This window comes from Schistocerca nitens, chromosome 2, assembly GCF_023898315.1.
Source record: "Schistocerca nitens isolate TAMUIC-IGC-003100 chromosome 2, iqSchNite1.1, whole genome shotgun sequence".
Taxonomy (NCBI): Eukaryota; Metazoa; Arthropoda; class Insecta; order Orthoptera; family Acrididae; genus Schistocerca; species Schistocerca nitens.
In genome coordinates this window covers 346,786,972-346,795,776 of record NC_064615.1, presented here as the reverse complement: position 1 = coordinate 346,795,776, position 8,805 = coordinate 346,786,972, and the positions used below count along the sequence as shown (strand labels likewise).

At 45.0% G+C, this 8,805-nt stretch overlaps 1 non-coding gene across 1 annotated transcript; it reads right to left on the bottom strand.

Moving 5' to 3' along the window:
* Positions 1-5,404: 5,404 nt before the first annotated feature.
* Positions 5,405-5,479, bottom strand: Trnas-cga (transfer RNA serine (anticodon CGA)). The gene has a single exon. It is a non-coding gene; the product is annotated as a tRNA-Ser (tRNA).
* Positions 5,480-8,805: the final 3,326 nt, after the last annotated feature.

Here is an 8,805-nt window from a genome sequence, read left to right as displayed (position 1 = left end):
TAGGATTCCTCACACTAATATTCTCGCTGACGTATCGACCATTTCGTAACCAGTACTTTGTTACGAGATTTGCACAATGCAAAATTCGTGTCCAGAACAACCTCAAATCCGAAGATTGTCCGGTCACCAGGTCGCCACGTGTAACCTCCCCCTCACTTATCGACCTTAATGACAGTGAAAAATTAAACTGCGTGTACCTAATGGAAATTTGGGAAAAGCAATCGTCACCGAAGTTAATCTGTCGGTAAAGAGGGAGGAAAGGGTTACATCTAAATGAAACGAAAAATGCAAATGAAACTGGTGGAAATTAATTTTGAAAAGGGGTAAAGTTAATAAAGAAAGTAAGTGTGCGGCCGTTACGTTAACAATTAACTAGCGGTAATTAGATATTTGAGATTTGGGGAAAATTACGGTCGCCAGTCCTATGGACAATTACTATAGTAACTGAAAAAGAAAGGTTATTACACATATAATTAGCACTAGAAGCGTGGCAACTGAAGGTTGACACGTGTAGTGTGAAAACTGAAAGTTTGTCAGAAGTAACAAATTTCGCTACACTCTAACTTAATTTAGCAAAAGAATTAATAAAACCGGAAAATCGAAAGTTAATTTAGTGACTGAAATTAATAGTGAGCTTTGTTTCTGAATCACATCGAAATTCAGTAAAATACGGTTAGTCTTGGACTACCTCAACAATCATTTCAAAAGCTACTTGAATCTACGCAATTTAGAAATAAGAGATTTAACTGTGAACTTGAATTAAATGATTCTGAACAATTAACAATAGTAACATTTAGTATGTACCAAGCTGAGCTGCAGTCACAGGTAAGCTAAAATACGGTAACAAAACTCGCACTCTTAATTTGTGCTTGTGTAATCTAAATATTGTAGCCAGCTATGAATACTTTAACCGAACTTTGAAATTAAAGCAGTGAAATAGAATAATATTGCTTCAATGCTGGCGTTTGAATTTCAACGACACTCGGGTTCATTCCGGAAAAGGAAGAGACCCTGCTTGGTAATGCAATTGGGACAATGAGCAACAAAGGTTCATGCTACGTTGCTGTAATTTTGTGATTTGAACAGTTTTAAAAGCTGAGGTCTGCCATACAGTTCTAAAACTTCACGTGCTTCCAGTCTTCCTTGTTGGTTGATTGAAGGTTTGAAGTCGTCGATCGAGGAGGTGGCGACAGTCACTCATTGTCGGCCGTCGCTGTTGCAGAAGTTGGATGTTGGCGCGCCTCCTTCTCGACACGGTCACCAGGTGAAACGGGCTCTTGATGTGCGCCAGCTAATGCTTCCCGTCCGCGACACCGTGTCAGGAACTATCATAGCAAGTCGAGCGCAATTACATGCTGCCAAACCCCGAAAGCACGGCAACTCGCGGGAGCGTCACACAACACACCTGCTCCACTGCACTACCCCAGCCAGACTCCCCCTCTGCTCTGCCCGCGCTCCACGCGGCAGAGTTAACACTACCAAAGATCCTAAACACTTTCGTTCTCCACACGACCTATCGATGTATTCGTTCGATAGTATAGTTTTCCCTAGGCAAGACCCAGCGTAAAAATACAAATAATATTTACAAAACAAACCAATTATACATCGACATAAATGCATATATATACAAATAGTAAAACAATTACAATATACAAAGACACAGAAATGTTATATCTTCAGGTAACAAGATAAGGAAATAGGGGGATATGCATTTCCGGCGTTACAACGTGATGAGCAGAGATGATCCTTGGCAAAGATAAAATTTAACTGCCGATTGTGGTCTTGTCACAGATAAAAAGCTGTTTAGCGATTTTGCAGAGATACTGTCCATACTTGCTAAGTTTCATGGTCTCTACTTTCCTATTAAAATTCTCCCTTTGTTTATATATTTCAATGGCTTCTCTAAATGCCTGTGGGTAGTAGTTAGTCGTCGCAGATAAAATTATTGTTAGACGAAACTTCACTTAGTTACTTCCTGCCTGAAGAGCATACTCTGCTACAACCGATTTGGCTATTTTCCCTAGCCGGCAAACTGTTGTGTTCCTTTAGCTGTGGCAGCACGTTTTGTATTATCGCGAAATATCGGAGAGAGCGTCACAGAAATGATACAGGATTTGGACTGGACATCATTAAAGACAGGCATTTTCCGTTGCGACGGAATCTTCTCACGAAATTCTAATCACCAACTTTCTCCTCCGAATGCGAAAATATTCTGTTGACACCGACCTACATATGGAGAAACGATCACCACGATAAAATAAGGGAAATCAGAGCTCGTACGGAAAGATATAGGTGATCTTTCTTTCCGCGCGCTATACGAGATTGGAATAATAGAGAACTGTGAAGGTTGTACAATGAACCCTCTGCCAGGCACTTAAATGTGATTTGCAGAGTATCCATGTCGATGTAGATGTATTCACGCTTAACACCTACTCAAAAACTGTTTTACTGCTGTAGACTTGGTACCAGGCGATCATGTGATCCACCTCCGCTAATGGAAGCCATGGCAGTGTTGTGGTGTCAATGTGCCATTCAGTTTTACAGATCGACGTGGAAACGTGAAAGAATGGTAGAAAGTGGTATCGACGTGGAAACGTGAAAGTATGGTAGAAAGTGGTATTGTGTTTGGACATGCCAGTTGCCCCACAGTGAATTATGTTCCCCCATTTGTTTGTAGATCAATGCGGTCTGTCCAGCGTGCATTCAAGTAATGGTGTACTACTCGCACCCTTGTAACACGGCGTAAGAATATTGGTTGTAGAAAGATACAATCCGACAGGGGTCAGAGACGAGTGACACGCCGTGCAAGTGACAGTCGGTTTCACACCTAACAGAAATTTCCGCCGTTACTGAATGCAGGTCGATCTCAACCAGTTTACAAACGAACATTCCGAAGGGAACCGCATGTAACGGACATTTGGAGTCGAGTACCTCGCAAAATGCCATTGCTCAGAACTGGACATAAAGCTAAGCGTCTTCACCTGACCACATGCTGTGAAAATGGTCAAAAGCTGACTGCAGTTGTGTAGTCTCATCCGACGAATCGTTTTTTTGCTTCCTTTCAAATAATGGAAGGCGTCGCTCGCGTTGACGGCACAATAGGCGTTCAATCCGTGGTGAGTGTAGAGGGTAGTTTGTGTTGGAGATTGTTCTGTAGTGTTCTGGACTTTTATTTCGTACCGTGACTTGATCCCACTTACTAATGTTATCATTAACATGAACTGGTGGTTTATTTCAACTTTCTTGGTGATCAAGTGTTACCCTTTCTTCTTCATTTTCACGATGACTATTTGTGCAACTATCGTCTTCCATGATGACAACAACCATGTTCACAGGGCTGTATGCACACTTTCCTGGTTTGACGAACGCCCAGGTAACTTATCGCATCTCGACTTTTCCACTAAATCACTCGATCTAAAATGTCTGGAAAAACGAGGGCATTCAATATGTAAGGCAACACCACGCTGGTCCCCAATCTTTTGGCTACAAAATCCTGTTTTTCAACATAATCTCCGTTCAATGCGGCGGTCATACGCCACTTTACTGGCGGGCCTATATACCCGCATGGTACCACTCTACTCCACATCATCCACGTACTGTATCCTGTCCGCTTATTGATTCCCGTGGAGTAGATCCTCCACTGGACCAAATGGTTGGATGTCGGAAGGTGCGGCTTTGAACTTTTCCATCAGAAGAGAGATGTTGTGGCAGCACTCCATGGTTTGCCGTATGTTTCCTGTTGGAAGTGATGAACCCATACTTCATCGCCTGTAACGATGCTCGTTGCTCTTTATAGTCTTCTCTTAGGTGACGAGGGATCCAGCGGCCACATACCTTTGCGTACCCTAACTGTGGACTAGTGTGTCAGCACTACCAAAAGAGATGCCCAGTTGAGCAGCGAGGTGTGTGATTGTGATCCATCGATCACCTCAGATAAGAGTGTCCGCACGTTCCAACACTGCAGGAGTCACACCCGCGCGTGCCGACCAGCACGCGGGAAATCAGACAGATTTGCACAACCTTGTTGCGATGATAACCATCGCCTCGCCAGATGACTCACCGTGCTTTTACTCACTGCCAGCTCTCCATAGACATTCTGCAAGCGCTTATGCGATGCTCTGGTTTTCCACCAAAATAATCTCAATGACAGTTCTGTGCTTGAAAGGCGCCTCCATTACAGACGCCGCCGGCCGCGGTGGTCTCGCGGTTCTAGGCGCGCAGTCCGGAACCGCGCGACTGCTACGGTCGCAGGTTCGAATCCTGCCTCGGGCATGGATGTGTGTGATGTCCTTAGGTTAGGTTTAACTAGTTCTAAGTTCTAGGGGACTGATGACCTAAGATGTTAAGTCCCATAGTGCTCAGAGCCAGCCATTACAGACGCCGTTTTGAAAGCTACGTATGGCGCTGCCACCTACCAGAATTTTAACGTAACTACAGAGGCGGAAGCGGGAATAACAAATTACGCATTTTTTCAACAGAAACTGGCCTAGAAAAAAATGTGATGCATTGCTTACTGAGCGCCTCTGTATTTGAAGTATCGGGTGAAACGTAGGAATGAACGTCCCCGCAGTTCGGTAATTCTATGCCATAGGGGATCTAATCATCAATGAGCGGCTTCAGATGGATGTGGCACATCCAAAGTGACACCATTATCAACGTTAGAGGCAGTGTTAGACACTATTAGTACGATACCTCCTCGGAGTGACTAAATTTCTTATCCAGCTCGCTTATATCCTAGAATAACAGATTGTTTCTTAACGTGTCTAAGCTGCCTATGTCTCTCTTAAGTGACAATTATCCGTAGGCCCAAAGGCGTAAAAAAGACCATGTCCTGTATGTTTAAGAAGTTCTACTAATCAGCCCACAGTAAAGCTTCCCATGGTTTACTATATACCTGTGTAAAGAATAAACGGACGTGCAATGTGACCAGAAAAGACACAATACGCTGAACCACAAAAGAGTTATCTCTTGTACGACTACGTCCACAAGACACAATTCAGTGAATGAAGTAGACCGCGCGATATGGTATTATGAGGTGCTTTCCGTTGGTGCATTGCTGCTCTTAGTCCTCGTAATGCACGGACAATGAAAGAGCGGAGATCAGCTTTGAACAGAAAAGTTTATTGCAGAGGATTCAGGGCCAGCTCAGAAATTTTGAAGATTGCTATACACTCTAAGACAGACAAAACAACACAGTACGACGGAATTATCCGAATGAGACGGAAATATGTAGATGTGATGTACCTGTACAAACAAATGAATGGTTGCAATTTTATAAAATTTATTCAAGAGAAAAGAGCTTCACAAATCGAGCAATAAAATAACGCATTAGGCCACCTCTGGCCCTTACGCAGACAGGTATTGGACTTGGCATTGATTGAAACTTCCTGGCAGATGAAAACTGTGTTCCCGACCGAGACTCGAACTCGGGACCTTTGCCTTTCGCGGGCAAGTGCTCTACCAACTGAGCTACCGAAGCACGACTCACGCCCGGTACTCACAGCTTCACTTCTGCCAGTACCTCGTCTCCTACCTTCCAAACTTTACAGAAGCTCTCCTGCGAACCTTGCAGAACTAGCACTCCTGAAAGAAAGGATAATGCGGAGACATGGCTTAGCCACAGCCTGGGGGATGTTTCCAGAATGAGATTTTCACTCTGCAGCGGAGTGTGCGCTGATATGAAACTTCCTGGCAGATTAAAACTGTGTTCCCGACCGAGACTCGAACTCGGGACCTTTGCCTTTCGCGGGCAAGTGCTCTACCAACTGAGCTACCGAAGCATCCCCCAGGCTGTGGCTAAGCCATGTTTCCGCATTATCCTTTCTTTCAGGAGTGCTAGTTCTGCAAGGCTCGTAGGAGAGCTTCTGGAAAGTTTGGAAGGTAGGAGACGAGATACTGGCAGAAGTGAAGCTGTGAGACCGGGCGTGAGTCTTGCTTGGGTAGCTCAGTTGGTAGAGCACTTGCCCGCGAAAGGCAAAGGTCCCGAGTTCGAGTCTCGGTCGGGAACACAGTTTTAGTCTGCCAGGAAGTTTCATATCAGCGCACACTCCGCTGCAGAGCGAAAATCTCATTCTGGAAACATCCCCCAGGCTGTGGCTAAGCCATGTCCGCATTATCCTTTCTTTCAGGAGTGCTAGTTCTGCAAGGTTCGCAGGAGAGCTTCTGTAAAGTTTGGAAGGTAGGAGACGAGGTACTGGCAGAAGTGAAGCTGTGAGTACCGGGCGTGAGTCGTGCTTCGGTAGCTCAGTTGGTAGAGCACTGGCCCGCGAAAGGCAAAGGTCCCGAGTTCGAGTCTCGGTCGGGACACAGTTTTAATCTGCCAGGAAGTTTCATATCAGCGCATACTCCGCTGCAGAGTGAAAATCTCATTCTTGGCATTGATTGATAGAGTTGTTGGATGTCTTCCTGAAGGATATCGTACTAAGTTCATTTGGGGCGTCAGATCGTCCAAGTCCGAGATGGTTGGCGTACCCTGTCCATACTCCTCCAAACGTTCTCAGTGGGGAGAGATAATGAGACCTTGGTGGGCAAGGTAGGGTTTGGCAAACACAATGACAAACAGCAAGAACTCTCGCCGTGTAAAGGTGGGCATTATCTTGCTGAAATATAAGATCAGTATGGCTTGTCATGAAGGGCAACAAAACGGGGCGCAGAATATCGTTGATATACCGCTGTGTACCGCTATGCTATAAGGGTGCCGCAGATTACAACCAAAGGGTTCTTGCAATGAAATGAAACGGTACCCCACATCATCACTCTTGGTTGTCGGATTGTATGGCGGGTGACAGTCTGGGGCATATCCAGACAACTTCGCGGGTTATCGGGGCTCAATTCGAAGCGGGACTCATCACTGAAGATCATTCTACTCCAGCCAATGAGATTCCAGGCCGAATGCGGCTGACACCACTGCAAACTGGCCTGTTGGTGTGCAGAACCAGTACAAGGGGCGCCGTGAGCCAAGCCCCCTTTCTGTGAGCCGCCCAGTAACTGTCCTTGTCACTGAAGCACAATTTGCACGTCGGATCCGTGATAAAGATGAATTTCGAGGCTCTGTTTGCCTGTCAGACGATTGCTCGGTCCTCTCGTTCTTTAGGCTCTCTAGGTCGACCGCTTCCTTCTTGACGCAGTGTTTGGTCATGGTTCGCCAAATCCTGCCATTGTTGTCGAATAGTGGTATTGCTCCTATTCAAATGTCGCGTGATTCGCCGATTACTCTACCGAGCTTCTTTGAGCCTAACTACACGTCCTCTCTCAGATACTGACACTTTCGTATATTATTCATGCCTGCAAGGCATAGTTACAGAAAACGTTAGGTTTGAAGAATTAATTGTGATCTTGAAGGAATTATAGGGATAGTTTCGTATCTGTTTTGAGGACACTTGTAATTTTACGTCTGTTTTCGAACTGTTTTCGAGATCGTTTGCCGTTTCAGTCGAAAACGACCCTTTGCGTGTGCAGATGTAACTGACTAATCTACAGCATAATTCCTGCTTTGAAGACAAATCCTTTTACTTTAAAAGTGTGCAGGACGTTTACATTGGTTTCCTCAGGTAGAGTTTCGACGTCTCCATAATGAGGCTGCAAAAATGCTACATTATTTGGATCGACATACATGTGTGTGAAAGGTCTTTTTTCGATTATGAAACTAGTCACATGTACGTGACGATCTGAGAGTGAAAATCCGTAGAACTGTCTGCATTAGTCCGTATCCCCACAGTTTGTACCAGGTAAAAATTATGTCCGCAGACCATCATGTATAATTAAACAATACTGAAAACTCGTTTCGTTTGTGATCTATGTTGTTGGGAATTGTGAAATATAAAAGAAGTCATATGCAGCGCGACTGCACTGCCATTCAAATACAGTATGGTTGCAATTTCGCACTCTTCCTCCTCATCACGCTCAGACAGAGTGGTATGACAGTGGGGGAAATGTTCAACTTCGTTGAGCGCTATGACACTCGTGGCAGGGTACGGATTGCGAGCCCAGTTCTTGGTCTCCACTGCTGTCTATAGTGAGCGGGCCGCGGTGGCCGAGCGGTTCTAGGCGCTTCAGTCTGGAACCGCGCGACTCCTACGGTCGCAGGTTCGAATCCTGCCTCGTGCATGGATGTGTGTGATGTCCTTAGGTTAGTTAGGTTTAGGTAGTTCTAAGTTCTAGGGGACTGATGACCTCAGATGTTAAGTCCCATAGTGCTCAGAGTCATTTGAATCATTTTCTCTATAGTGAAGCATCCTAACGGCTCTGTTGTTCGTTGGTAATGGCTGGGACTGCAACTCCAACTTCGAGTGTTTTGACTTCCTCCGATTATCGTTTATGTACCGCCTTTTCTGGGTCTTGGAGGAATTTCACTGTCAGGTTATTTTTCCCCGCTCTTACTGAAGGTCCTTTTAACTACCAAAATGTTTCCAGAAGATACTCGAATCTCCTCAAATACTCTGGAATCGCCCCACCTGCGGTAGTAGTCAGTTGCTTTGGCTTCTCTTAAATATACGTCTGTTACGCTAAGGGCAGTGGCTGTGACTGGCTTGCAGTACTTCTACTATGTTTGGTCTTCTTCTCGCACACGCTTATTGTGTATTCTCTGAACTATGCCTGTTTGTGATGTTTAACATTACTATTTAATCACGTGCCTTTTCACTAGCGCCCAAGACACTTCTCACATTAATAAACCTCGACAGCCATGACGACGTTAATTTGTGATACGCCGATGGAGCTGTGCGTGAATATCTGACCAACATTTTCTAGTTACAGAAAGAGACGAAGCAAGAATTAATTACCTGTAAATTAGTTTTCTGGGATTAC